At 39.0% G+C, this 14,057-nt stretch overlaps 1 protein-coding gene across 6 annotated transcripts in view; it reads left to right on the forward strand.

The window, feature by feature from the left end:
- R3HDM2 (R3H domain containing 2) overlaps positions 1-14,057 on the forward strand; it is a 183,195-nt gene that overhangs the window by 88,926 nt on the left and 80,212 nt on the right. The gene's annotated exons all lie outside the window — the stretch shown is intronic.

Below are 14,057 nucleotides of genomic sequence, written 5' to 3' on the forward strand. Positions count from 1 at the left end.
TTTACTTCTCTAGTTGTAGGACTTCCATTTAGCCAGATTTCAGATGGTTCTTAATGATGGTTGTTGTGTATTTTAGTTGTAATTTTGATGTGGTTGTGGGAGGCAGTGAGTACAAGGGTTTACCTATGCCACCATCTTGGTTCTTAATTGGTATTTTTAGATTATTTAAATTTGATGTAATTATTTATATGTTTAGATTTAGATCTACCACCTTATTTGTTTTTTCTTTCTTCTTCCTATTTTTAAATCTTCTGATGATTCCCTTTCCCTGCCTTTTCAGTCATTTGAACATTTTATAGTACTTTATTTATTTATTTTTTAATATATTTTTATTTATTTCAGAGAGGAAGGAAGAGAGAGAGAGAAACATTAATGATGAGAATCATTGATCAGCTGCCTCCTGCATGTCCCCTAATAGGGATTGAGCCTGCAATGACCTCCTGGTTCATAGGTCGACGTTCAACCACTGAGCCATATCTGTCGGGCATAGTATTTTTTTAAAAATAATTCTTTATTGTTGTAAGTATTACATATGTTCCCTTCCCTCCCCCCCCCCCATTGACCCCCCTCTAGCCTGCCCCCATCCTCCCCAGGCCTTCAGCAACCCATTGTCTGTGTCCATGGGTTATGCATATATGCATACAAAGTCTTTGGTTGATTACCTCCCACCCACCTACCCTCCCCCCCTTCACTCTGAGATTCTACACTCTGTTCCATGCTTCCATATCTCTGGATCCACTCCATTCATCAGTTTATTTTGTTACTTAGATTCCACATTGAGTGCAATCATGTGATACTTGTCTTTCTCTGACTGACTTATTTCACTTAGCTTGATACTCTCCAGGTCCCTCCAAGCTGTCTCAAAGGGTAAGAGATTCTTCCTTTTCATTGCTGCATAGTATTCTATGGTATAAATGTACCACAGAATTTTTATCCACTCATCTATTGATGGGCACTTGGGCTGTTTCCAGATCTTTGCTATTGTAAATTGTGCTGCTATGAACATAGGGGTGCATATATTCGTTCTGATTGGTGCTTCAGGTTTCTTAGGATATATTCCTAGAAGTGGGATCACTGGGTCAAATGGCAATTCCATATTTAATTTTTGAGGTAACTCCATATTGTTTTCCATAATGGTTGCATCTGTCTGCATTCTTTCCAGCACTTGTCATTTATTGATTTGTTGCTGGTAACCATTCTGACAAGTGTGAGATGGTACCTCCTTGTCGTTTTGATTTGTATCTCTCGGATGATTAATGACTGAACATTTTTTCACATGTCTCTTGGCCTTCTGTATGTCCTCTTTTGAAAAATGTCTATTTAGGTCCTTTGCCCATTTTTTAATTGGATTGTTTGTCTTCCTTTTGTTAAATTGTATGAGTCCCTTATATATTTTGGATATTAACCTTTTATCAGATGTATCATTGCCAAATATGTTCTCTCATACAGTGGGCACCCTTTTTGTTTTGTTGATGGTTTCTTTTACTGTGCAGAAGCTTTTTATTTTGATGTAGTCCCATTTGTTTATTTTCTCCTTAGTTTTCTTTGCCTTAGAAGATGTATCTGTAAACATATTGCTACAGGAGATGTCTGAGATTTTGTTGCCTCTGGTTTCTTCTAGGATTTTTATGGTTTCATGACTTATATTTAAGTCTTTTATCCATTTTGAGTTTATTCTTGTGTATGGTGTAAGTTGGTGGTCGGTCTAGTTTCGTTTTTTTGCATGTATCTGTCCAATTTTCTCAACACCATTTATTGAAGAGACTCTCTTGACTCCATTGTATGCTCTTGCCTCCTTTGTCAAATATTGATTGAGTGTAATGGCTTGGGTCAATTTCTGGGGTCTCTGCTCTGTTCCATTGATCTATATGCCTGTTCTTGTACCAGTACCAGGCTGTTTTAATTACAGTGGCTTTGTAGTATAAGTTAAAATCTGGTATTGTGATTCCTCCAACTTTTTTTTCTTTCTCAAAATTGCTGCAGCTATTCAGTGTCTTTTTTGATTCCATAAAAATTTTTGGAGTATTTACTCTAGCTCTGTGAAATATGCTGTTGGTATTTTAATAAGGATTGCATTGAATCTGTAGATTGCCTTGGGTAGTATGAACATTTTTTAAAAATATATTTTATTGATTTTTTTACAGAGAAGTAGGGAAAGGGACAGAGAATTAGAAACATCGATGAGAGAGAAACATCGATCAGCTGCCTCCTGCACACCCCCCTACTGGGGATGTGCCCGCAACCAAAGTACATGCCCTTGACCAGAATCGAACCTGGGACCCTTCAGTCCGCAGGCTGACGCTCTATCCACTGAGCCAAACCAGTCAGGGCTAGTATGGACATTTTAATGATATTGATTGTACCGATCCATGAACACGGTATGTTCTTCCACTTGTTTATATCTTCTTCTATCTCTTTTTTTAACATCCTGTAGTTTTCTGGGTCTTTTGCCTCCTTGGTTAAGTTTATTCCAAGTACTGTATTTTTCCGTGTATAAGACTACCCATATATAAGATGCCACTCACTTTTCCAACCCAAAATTAAGAAATCAATATTTTAAACATTTTTCTGGTTTTCCTCTTACGGCAGGGGTGGGCAACCTTTTTGTGAGTGTGTGCCAAAACCAGCAAAATCTCTGACTCAAAATTCTTCTGCGTGCCAACCCTAATTTTTTGATAACATGTTACGCCTACTTGATATCTCTTAAGGTGTACGTATGTGAAGAACCTTGAAGAAATAATAAAATTAATTCGAGCGACAAAAACACAGTATATGATGATGAAAAATACATTTATTTTTTAATGTATACATGTACACTGATAGTCCAACAGAAAACTTTATGACTCCGTTTGATATTATCAGTGGGACTTTTGCTGCTGCATCACTGATGACAGAGATTTTACATCAGGTTTATATTTCGTGACCTTCAGAGATATGCATGAGCTACTACTTTCATCCGTCAGGCTACTTCTATTATGAGACTTAACAAAATTCATCACTGAGAACAAAGATTCACAAGCGTATGTGGATGAAACCAAAACACTGGTCGGATCTAGGAAGGCAGGGAGAGTTAAGGCAGAGGCATAGAAATTGCTCTTCCCCTCTCTCGTCAATCCCTGTCTATGGTCTTTAAGATAACTTGTTATGTAAAATTATTTATTTCTCTAAGATGCATCTACACTGAATTTATCTGAAAAATAAAAAAGTCGATATTAAGAAAAAAATTGTAAATGGAAGATTATAAGAGAGGGTTTTGCGTGCCAGCAAAAGTTACTGGTGTACCATGTTTGGCACGCGTGCCAGGGGTTGTCCACCCCTGTTTTAGGGCCGCCTTCTCTTTTTGGCATCTTAAGGAGTTGTTCTTCCTATTTTCCCCATTGTCTGATCATACACTCAGTGGGAAGAGGTCCAAATTGTCTCTCTGCAACTCTGTTTCCATGCTCTTTTGCATAGCTGATTACATTCAGTTTGAAATTTGTAAAGACAATCGCTTACTGGTATTTATCTTTTTATTTTTTGACATCTTTATGGGCTTAGAACGCTCAGGTCCCTGTTGCAACTGCACACTCTCCATCTCCACCTCCAATTACGGCATTAGCTGACGTCAGTAACAATAAGGCTTGTGATTGGAGGAAGCCTGTTGGAAAGGTATGGGCAGCTATGCACCTGCGGGGCTCCCTCCTAGGCTGACTTCCATGTATAAGACACGCCTTGATTTTCAGTCTTAATGATTTTAGAAAAAAAATAGCATCTTATACACAGAAAAATACGGTATCTTAATTTTTTTGGTTGCAGTGTTAAATGGGATTATTTGTTTAGTTTCTCTTTCTGAGGATTCATTATTGGTGTATAAAAAAAGCCATTGATTTTTGGGTGTTGATTTTGTATCCTACTACATTGCCAAATTCATTTATTAAATTTAGTAGTTTTTTGGTGGAGTCTTTAGGGTTTTCTATGTACAATATTATGTCATGTGCAGATAATGGGATTTTTGCATTCCAATTTGGATGCCTTTTATTTCTTCTTCTTGTCTGATTGCTTTGGCTAGGACTTTCAGTACTATGGTGAATACGAGTGGTAAAAGCAGACATCCCTGTTTTGTTCGTGTTCTTAAGGGAAATGCTTTTAGCCCATTGAGTATGATGTTGGCTGTAGATTTGTCATATATGGCCTTTATCATGTTGAGATATGCTCCCTCTATTCCCACTTTGCTGAAAGTTTTTATAAAAAATGGGAGTAGAATTTTGTCGAATGCTTTTTCTTTGTTTATTGATATGATGATGTGATTTTTGTCTTTTAATTTGTTTATGTGATATATCACGTTTATTAATTTGTGAATATTGTACCAGCCTTGTATCCCTGGAATAAATCTCACTTGGTCATGATGTATGATCTTTTTAATATATTGCTGGATCTGATTGGCTAATATTTTTTAAAAAATATATATATTTTATTGATTTTTTACAGAGAAGAAGGGAGAGAGATAGAGAGTCAGAAACATCGATGAGAGAGAAACATCAATCAGCTGCCTCCTGCACATCTCCCACTGGGGATGTGCCCGCAACCCAGGCATATGCCCTTGACTGGAATCAAACCCGGGACCCTTCAGTCCGCAGGCCGACGCTCTATCCACTGAGCCAAACCGGTTTCGGCTGATTGGCTAATATTTTGTTGAGGATTTTAGCATCTATGTTCATCAGGGATATTGTAGTGTCTTTATCTGATTTTGGAATTATGATAATGCTGGCCTCATAAAAAGAGTTTGTAAGTGTTCCTTCCTCTTTGATTTTCTGAGATAGTTTGAAGAGTATAGGTATTAGTTCTTTGAATGTTTGGTAAAACTTCCCTGTGAAGCTGTCCGGACCTGGGATTTTGTTTGAGGGAGTTTTTTGACTACTGCTTCTATTTCATCAGTTGTTATTGGCCTATTCAGGTTTTCTGATTCTTCCCGATTCAGTTTTGGGAGGTTGTAGTTTTCTAAGAATTTGTCTGTTTCATCCACATTGTCTAGCTTGTTGGCATACAGTTACTCATAGTATTTTCTTAGAATCCTTTGTATTTCTGTAATGTCAGTGGTTACTTCTCCACTTTAGTTCCTGATTTTATTTATTTGTGTCCTCTCTCTTTGTTTCTTGATGAGTGTGGCTAACGGTTTATCAATTTTGTTTATCCTTTGAAAGAACCAGCTCTTGGTTTCATTGATTTTTTTCGTATTGTTTTTTTAGTCTCTATGTTATTTATTTCTGCTCTAATCTTTATTATTTCCTTCCTTCTACTTCCTGTGTGCTTTTCTTGTTGTTCTCTTTAGAGTTCTTTGAGTTGTAGGGTTAAATAGCTTATTGTGATTTTTCTTGTTTTTTGATGTTTGCCTGTAGTGCTATGAACTTCCCTCTCAGGACTGCTTTTGCTATGTCCCAGAGATTTTGGGTTGTTTTGTGTTCATTTTCATTTGTTTCCAGGAAGTTTTTATTTATTTCTTGATCTTGTTGGTAACCCATTCATTGTTTAATAGCATGGTATTTAGCCTCCATGTGTTTGTTTTTGGGTGTTGTAGTTGATTTCTAATTTCATTCCACTGTGATCTGAGAAGATGCTTGATATGATTTCAATCTTCTTGAACTTGTGGAGATTCGTTTTGTGTCCCAACATGTGGTCTCTCTTTGTGAATGATCCATGTGCACTTGAAAAGAATGTATATTCTGCTGCTTTGGGGTGAAATGTTCTATAAATGTCAATTAAATCCATCTGATGCATTGTGTCCTTTAGAATCACTGTTTTCTTATTAAGTTTTTGTCTGGAAGATCTATCCAGTGAAGTCAGTGGGTGTTAAAGTCCCCTACTATGACTGTATTGTTGTTGATCTCACTGTTAAAGTTCTCTGAAAGTTTCTTTATATATTTAGGTGCTTCTTTATTAGGTGTATATATGTTTACCAGAGTTATATCCTCTTGTTGGATCAATCCCTTTAGTATTATGTAGTGACCTTTGTTGTCTCTTGTGATGGCCTTCATTTTAAAGTCTATTTTGTCAGATATGAGTATTGTTATTCCAGCTCTATTTTCTTTTCCATTTTCATGGAAATTTTTTTCCCCATCCCTTTACTCTCATCCTGTGTGTGTCTTTTGTTCTAAGGTGGGTATCTTGTAGATAGCATATAGTTGGGTCATGTTTTTGTGTCCATTTAGCTACCCTATGCCTTTTGATTGGAGCATTTACTCCATTTACATTTAGAGTTATTATCGATAGGTACTTATTTATTGCCATTTTAATTCTGTATGCCTAGGTTTCTCTCTCTTTTTCTTCTTCTCATTAAACAGTCCCCTTAGCATTTCTTGTAATGCTGGCTTGGTGGTGATACACTCCTTTGGCCTTTTTTTTTTTTTTTTTTTTGTCTGGAAAGCACTTTATTTGACCATCTATGTTGAATGATGGATATAGTAATATAAAGTAATATAGCCTTGATGGATATAGTAATCTTGGTTTCAGATCCTTGCTTTCCATTACCTTGAGTGCTTCATGCCATTCCCTTCTGGCCTGTAGAGTTTCTGATGAGAAATCAGGTGACCGCCTTATGGGAGTTCCTTTGTAGGTAACAGTTTGCTTTTGTCTTGCTGCCTTTAAGATTCTCTCTTTGTTTTTAATTTTTGGCATTTTAATTATGATGTGTCTGGGTGTGGGCTTGTTTGGGTTCTTCTTGCTTGGGGTTTCCTTTACCAGGTTAGGGAAGTTTTCTGCCATTATTTCTACAAACATGTTCTCTCTTTCTTTCTCCCTTTCTGCTTCTTCTGGCACACCTGCTGTTCTAATATTGTTACATTTCATATTGTCCCACAGATCCCTTAAGCCAGTGGTTCTCAACCTTCTGGTCCTTTAAATACAGTTCCTCATGTTGTGACCAAACCATAAAATTATTTTCGTTGCTACTTCATAACTGCAATGTTGCTACTGTTATGAATCGTAATGTAAATATCTGATATGCAGGATGGTCTTAAGCGACCCCTGTGAAAGGGTCATTCAACCGCCAAAGGGGTCGCAACCCACAAGTTGAGAACCGCTGCCTTAAGCTGTCCTCCTGTTTTTTCATTGTTTCTTCTTTTTGGTTTTCTGATTGAGTGATTTTTTTCAACCCTGTCTTCTAACTCACTGATTCGATCCTCAACTTCTCCTAATCTGCTGTGTATTCCTTCCAATGTGTTCTTTATTTGTGGTATGTCATTCTTTATTTCCTACTGTTCTTTTTCATAATTACTATATCTTTTTTCATGCTGTTGAGCTTCTTTGTCATCATTACTTTGAACTCTGTCTCAGATAAATTTCTTTTTTTTTTTTTAATTTTATTCAGATAAATTTCTTATCTCTGCTTCATTTATCTCTTCTTCTGGAGAATTCTCTTGTTCTTTCATTTGGCAATTGTTTCTTTATCTCCTCATTTTGGCTGTCTTTTGGGATTTGTGACTATGTATTAGGTCGATTTGCTATGCCTTTCCATCTCTAGTGCAGGAGAATGTCAAATGCTGTTTCTGACTAATTAGATCAGGCAAAGACTCAAAGCCTCCAGAGACCACCTCTGCCTACAGACTGATAGGATTCAGACTTAAATTGCATCCTGGCAATCATCCTCAGGTGTGGCAAAAGTTTTCTTCAACAGGGTGGGGTGGTTGTTTCTGCCTAGAGGCTAATTGTTATTTTTAGTCTCTTATATGGCCTCAGGGCAAGGTGTTTCCAATAGGATGGGTCACCTGTCTTCCCCCCCAAGGCAAGGCAAATATCCATGTGGGAAAGATGCCCCCTCCCCCCGCATGAGGAAATGACTCAGCACAGGAAACTGGGGTGTCTGCCTTCTGAGCTCTAACCCTCGAGTCCCCAGTCCTGCTTCTGCTCACACACCTCCAGGCCATTCTGCTCTCTCTCTGCTAGAGCACAAGGTGGGTAGCTACACAGGGAATTTTGTGCATTGGCCCTGTAAGAGGGTGCCTGAATTTCACTCCTTGGCAGACAGCAACCCCACTGCTTTTCACAGCCAGATGTAATGTGGATACTCTTTGCTGGGGGGCCCAGCTTGGGGATTAGATCCGAGAGTTCTCAGTGGCAACCCTTCACAGCTGAGATATTTCTCCAGGACTTTAGTTACTGTCTGTGGGCACCCGGCCAGCCCCTTGGCACCTCCACCCCTCCTACCAGTCTCTACGTAGTCTACACTTTAGGTCCTCGGGTATCAGGGTTCTCTCCTGCAAGTCTTCCATTGTTTATTCAGGAAGTTTTTCTGTATTTTAGTTGTAATTCCAGTTTGTTCCAGGAAGCATGTCCATGCAGCATCCACTTTATTAGTTGTTCTAGGGATCTCTCTCCTCTTTTAGTACACATACACATATACAACACATATACATGCACATATGTGTATGTGTATATACACACATCTAACTTTTAATGATCTACTTAGAATTAATATTTTGCCATTTCAGGTGGAATGTCAAAACCTTACCACTACCTAGGTTCCTTTCCTATCCCCCTTTAATGTACTTGTCTGTCTATTATATTTATTTACATATATTGAAAACTCCATGTTACAATCTTATAATTTTTGCTTTTAAACCCATTTTAAAGAACTAAGTATGGGAAGAATAATCTGTTGTATGTAACCAGATATTTAGCATTTATATTTTTCTTTCTTTGTTTCTGGTGTTCCTAGTGTAGTTGTATTATTTCCCATCTTTTTGAGAACTTTCTTTGGCCATTCTTTTATAAAAGGTCTGCTAGCAATGCATTATTTTAGCTTTTTATCATCTGAGAATATCTTTATGTCATCTTGATTCCTAAAGACAATTTTCTCTGGATATAGAATTATCTGTTTATAGGTTTTCCTTTCAGCACTTTAAATATGTTCTACTTCCTTCTGCTCTTCATAGTTTCTGGTAAGTGTTCCCTTATTAATCAGTGCATAATCTTTCCTTGTTTACTTTCTCAATTTTTTTTTCTTTACCTTTTTAAAAAATTTTTAATTAAATCTTTATTGTTCAGATTATTACAGTTGTTCCTCTTTTCCCCCCCCATAGCTCCCCTCCACCCGGTTCCCACCCCACCCTCTGCCCTTACCCCCCCCCCCCCCCCCACTGTCCTCATCCATAGGTGTAGGATTTTTGTCCAGTCTCTTCCCGCACCCTCCACACCCCTTTCCCCCTGAGAATTGTCAGTCCACTCCCTTTTTATGCCCCTGATTCTATTATATTCACCAGTTTATTCTGTTCATCAGATTATTTATTCACTTGATTTTTAGATTCACTTGTTGATAGATATGTATTTGTTGTTCATAATTTGTATCTTTACCTTTTTCTTCTTCTTCCTCTTCTTAAAGGATACCTTTCAGCATTTCATATAATACTGGTTTGGTGGTGATGAACTCCTTTAGCTTTTTCTTGTATGTGAAGCTCTTTATCTGACCTTCAATTCTAAATGATAGCTTTTCTGGATAAAGTAATCTTGGTTGTAGGTTCTTGCTATTCATCACTTTGAATATTTCTTGCCACTCCCTTCTGGCCTGCAAAGTTTCTGTTGAAAAATCAGCTGACAGTCCTATGGGTACTCCCTTGTAGGTAACTGACTGTTTTTCTCTTGCTGCTTTTAAGATTCTCTCTTTGTGTTTTGCTCTTGGCATTTTAATGATGATGTGTCTTGGTGTGGTCCTCTTTGGATTCCTTTTGTTTGGGGTTCTCTGCGCATCCTGGACTTGTAAGTCTATTTCACCAGGTAGGGGAAGTTTTCTGTCATTATTTCTTCAAATAGGTTTTCAGTATCTTGCTCTCTCTCTTCTTCTGGCACCCCCATAATTCGGATGTTGGTACCCTTGAAGTTGTCCCAGAGGCTCCTTACACTATCTTCATATTTTTGGATTCTTTTTTCTTTTTGTTTTTCTGGTTGGGTGTGTTTTGCTTCTTCGTATTTCAAATCTTTGACCTGATTCTTGCAATCCTCTAGTCTGCTATTGGAACTCTGTATAATATTCTTTATTTCAGTCAGTGTATGCTTAATTTCTAGTTGGTCCTTTTTCATATCCTCGAGTGTCTCACTAGATTTATGGTCGGTCTCACTAAATTTATCAGCAGTTTCTAGAAAATTCTTGAAAAACCTTATAACCGTGGTTTTGAACTCTATATCCAGTAGTTTGCTTTCCTCCATTTCTGTCATTTGTGACCTGTTTTTTTGTCTCCGCATTTTGGCTGCTTCTCTGTGTTGATAGAGTGGCTTTCTGTGCTGGGTGTCCTATAGGGCCCAGTGGCTCAGCCTCCCCAATTACCTGAGGTGAACACTCTTGGTGCACCCCTTTGTGGGCTTTGTGCACAGTCTTGTTGTAGTTAAGCCTTGATTATTGTAGGTATCACTGGGAGGAATTGACCTCCAGGCCAACTGGCTGTGAGAATCAGCTGTGTTTATGGTGGGAGAACTTCTGTGCTGAAGACACCCTTCTGGGGCAAGACTTGCTTCAGTGGGGCTTTGGTGCTCACTGAGTCTGCCCCCTGAGTGTGTCCCTTATGGATCTGAGGAGTTTTAATCTGGATGGTCCCACTCTGACCACTGGGTACCCTGGCTCTTGGATCTCGAAGGAGGTGCTAATTTAGCCTCTGCCTGAGGCTACCCAGCAAGAGCTTCGAGAGATCTGCAGATTCCTCTTCTTTGTTTGGGGTTTGGAGGTGCCCAGATGAGGCCCAGCTGTGAAGCAGTGCAAGCTGCTGTGGGGCTTTGGGCCTTCTTTTGGATGTTCTAGGTCTCTCTGACCCAGCTGCAGTTTGTTAGGTAATTTTAGATTTCAAAGGGCCAGGACATTCATATGCAAAAGCCTCTGCACACAGCTTGGGTGGGGCGGGGTCTCAGGGAATCAACAGGGCGGAGCAAGCAGCTATGGCTGATCCTTAGACCTACCCTAAGAGGCCCTGCGTCTCAGTGTCCCGGTAATCGCTGCAAGCACCTCTGAGAGAAAGCCTCCCTCGAGTTCCGACGGATGCCAGACAGTCCAGTTTCTCCCCATATGAGTCTGGGTCCCCAGAGACTCACCGGGAATTGGAGTTCAGAGCGGTCAGGAGCTTGAGACTCCCTCCCGATTGAAAAAGACAACCGCATCCTCAGTTGCCAGCCCTTTCTGTGTGCACCTCCGTACCTCTGCACTTTACTTCTGCACCTCCTCTGGGTCTTAGCGTGCTTTTCTCTTTCCTTGTAGTTGTAGAATTTCCACTCAGCCAGCCTTCCTGTGGTTCTGGATGATGTCCACTTTGTCTTTTAGTTGTATTTTTGAAGTGGTTGTGCGAGGCAGCAGTTTCAGGTGTTTACCTATGCCGCCATCTTGGTTTCTCCAAGAGGTGGTTTTATCTGTCTTTACCTTTTAGCTGTTAGATTATGATGAAGTCAGGAGTGGATTTTGTTGTGTTTATTCTGTTTGGGTATTGAGCTTCATGACTCCATGGGTTTATGTCTTTTGTCAAATTTTTGACTTTTCAGCCATTATTTCTTCAAATATTTTACACACTCTCTCCCCTCCTAGGATACTGATAGCCCAAATATTTGAGTTTTTGGTATTTTTTTTTTAGGGCCTGATGATCTGTTTCCCACCCCACCCCAGCCCTTTTTCTCTTTATTTTCATATTTGATATTTCTATTGAAATTTGATATGTCTTCAAATTTACTAGTTCTTCTGTCATTTCTGTTCTGCTATTGAACACACCAAATGAATGTTTATATTTTGGTTGTTTTATACAATTAATATATATATTAATCCTCACCTGAGGCTATATATTTTTTCCCATTGATTTTTTTAAAAATGTATTTTATTGATTTTTTACAGAGAGGAGGGGAGAGGGATAGAGAGTTAGAAACACCGATGAGAGAGAAACATCGATCAGCTCTCTCCTGCACACCCCCTACTGGGGATGTGACCACAACCAAGGTACATGCCCTTGACCAGAATCGAACCTGGGACCCTTGAGTGCACAGGCCGTCGCTCTATTCACTGAGCCAGACCAGTGGGCGATTTTTAGAGAAACATCGATCAGCTGCCTCCTGCACACCCCCTACTGGGGATGTGCCCGCAACCAAGGTACATGCCCTTGACCGGAATCGAACCTGGGATCTTTCAGTCCGCAGGCCGACGCTCTATCCACCGACCCAAACCGGCTAGGGCTCCCATTGATTTTTAGAAACAGGGGAGGGGAAGGGAAGGGGGAAGGAAGGGGGAAGGGAAGGGAGAGAGAGAAACTTTGATGTGAGAGAGACATCAATTGGTTGTCTCCTGCACACCCTGAGTTCGAACTTGCAACTCAGGTAGGTGCCCTTATCCAGCAATCAAACCTGAGACCCTTTAGTGTGTGGGCCAACACTCTAACCACTGAGTAATACCAGCTGGGGCAATTGTTATATTTTTTAGTTCTAAAATTTCCATTTGTTTCTTTTTTATATCCTCAATTTTTTTTCTGAGGCAGTCTGTCTTTTCATAGTTTTAGGAGTGTTTTTCCTAATTTTTGGAGCATTTTTCTTATAGCTACTATAATAGCTGTGAGATAGTTTCTACATCTGTGTCATCTCAGTATTGTATCTGTTAATCTCTTTTCCTATGCAAATTGAGATTTCCTTGGTTCTTTGTATGCCAAGTAATTTTGGATTATGTCCTGGAAAATTTGAATATTATATTCCAAGGGTCTGGGTTTTGTTTAAATGCTGTAATGAATGTTGACTTTTATTTTAGCAGACATTTGACCTAATTGGATTCAGCTTGAAAGTTCTATCCAGCCTTCAGTCAGTGGTAATTCCAAAGCCATTTCAGTTTTCTGAGTTTTTGCAGTGATATTTAGATCTGCTTTGCATGTATGTTATTTATTAACTCATCTGGGAAGTGGCCAGTGGTTATTCTCATAGTTCAGAGTAACCTTTTTGTTAAGAGATACACATGGAATTATTTTAGGTATGAAAGGTCATTATGAAAACATCTCAGATAGTTCTGAAAAAAAATGTGTAAATTTTTGCATACATACTAGTATATACTAGATCTGTATGTGAATCTAGATGGCTCTTATACTCTTTTTGCAAATTCTCTGTACACTAGTAATTTCTCAAAAATTTGGAGGCAAACAAGAAATATACATTAAAAACAAAACAAAACATGGCCCTGGCTGGTTTGGCTCAGTGGATAGAGCGTCGGCCTGCGGACTGAAGGGTCCTAGGTTTGATTGTGGTCAAGGGCATGTACCTCAGTTGCGGGCACATCCCCAGTAGGGGGTGTGCAGGAGGCAGCTGATAGATATTTCTCTCTCATTGATGTTTCTAACTCTCTATCCCTCTCCCTTCCTCTCTGTAAAAAATCAATAAAATATATTTTTTAAAAAAACAACAACAAAAAAACATGGCATTTCTTTGCTTTAAGACTCCCAATGGTATCTCATCTTGCTAGTATAAAAGCCAGATTCCGTTCAGTGGTCTGTTTAGCCCTTCAGGATCCACCTTCTAACCCCCTAGTGGCTCTCATATCATTCAGAGAAAAAACAGAATCCTCTTTTTTTCTTCCTCTTCTGTATGACCCTTAATGAATCTATCTCATAATTCTAGAGTATATCAAAGTGTCTGGCCCATAGTACGAACACAAGCACACAACAAATATGTGATTGAATGAATGACTAGTTGTCTTTGTGGCAGTTTTTGTTGTTTTTCTCAGGATGACTAGACTTTACCTATATGTTATTTTGTGCTGTTGCAGACCTTGCACCACCTATAATGTCCATACTTGCTGTAGCAATAGATCATTATTCCTTTTTCTTAGGTTCTTATAAATTAGGGCCTAAGGTCACTTCTAAGTCTTCTGTCTCAGAGCCATACATACTTTCAAGAACTACTACTATTCTTTCTTGGTGTCCTTCGTACCACTTACTTTACTTTAATCTATTTATCCTTATCCCCATCGTTATATTGAGTTCTCATCCTTTTGTATCAGTTCTATCAGTAAGGTGCCTTCACAACTTCCTCATTCCCCCATTTTATGGCCAAAGTCTTCTCCCTCTCCTTTTGGGGACAGATACAGGAGA

This window comes from Myotis yumanensis, unplaced genomic scaffold (genome assembly GCF_028538775.1).
Source record: "Myotis yumanensis isolate MYYU_CA2020_CCGP unplaced genomic scaffold, mMyoYum1.0.hap1 SCAF_3, whole genome shotgun sequence".
NCBI classification, from domain to species: domain Eukaryota; kingdom Metazoa; phylum Chordata; class Mammalia; order Chiroptera; family Vespertilionidae; genus Myotis; species Myotis yumanensis.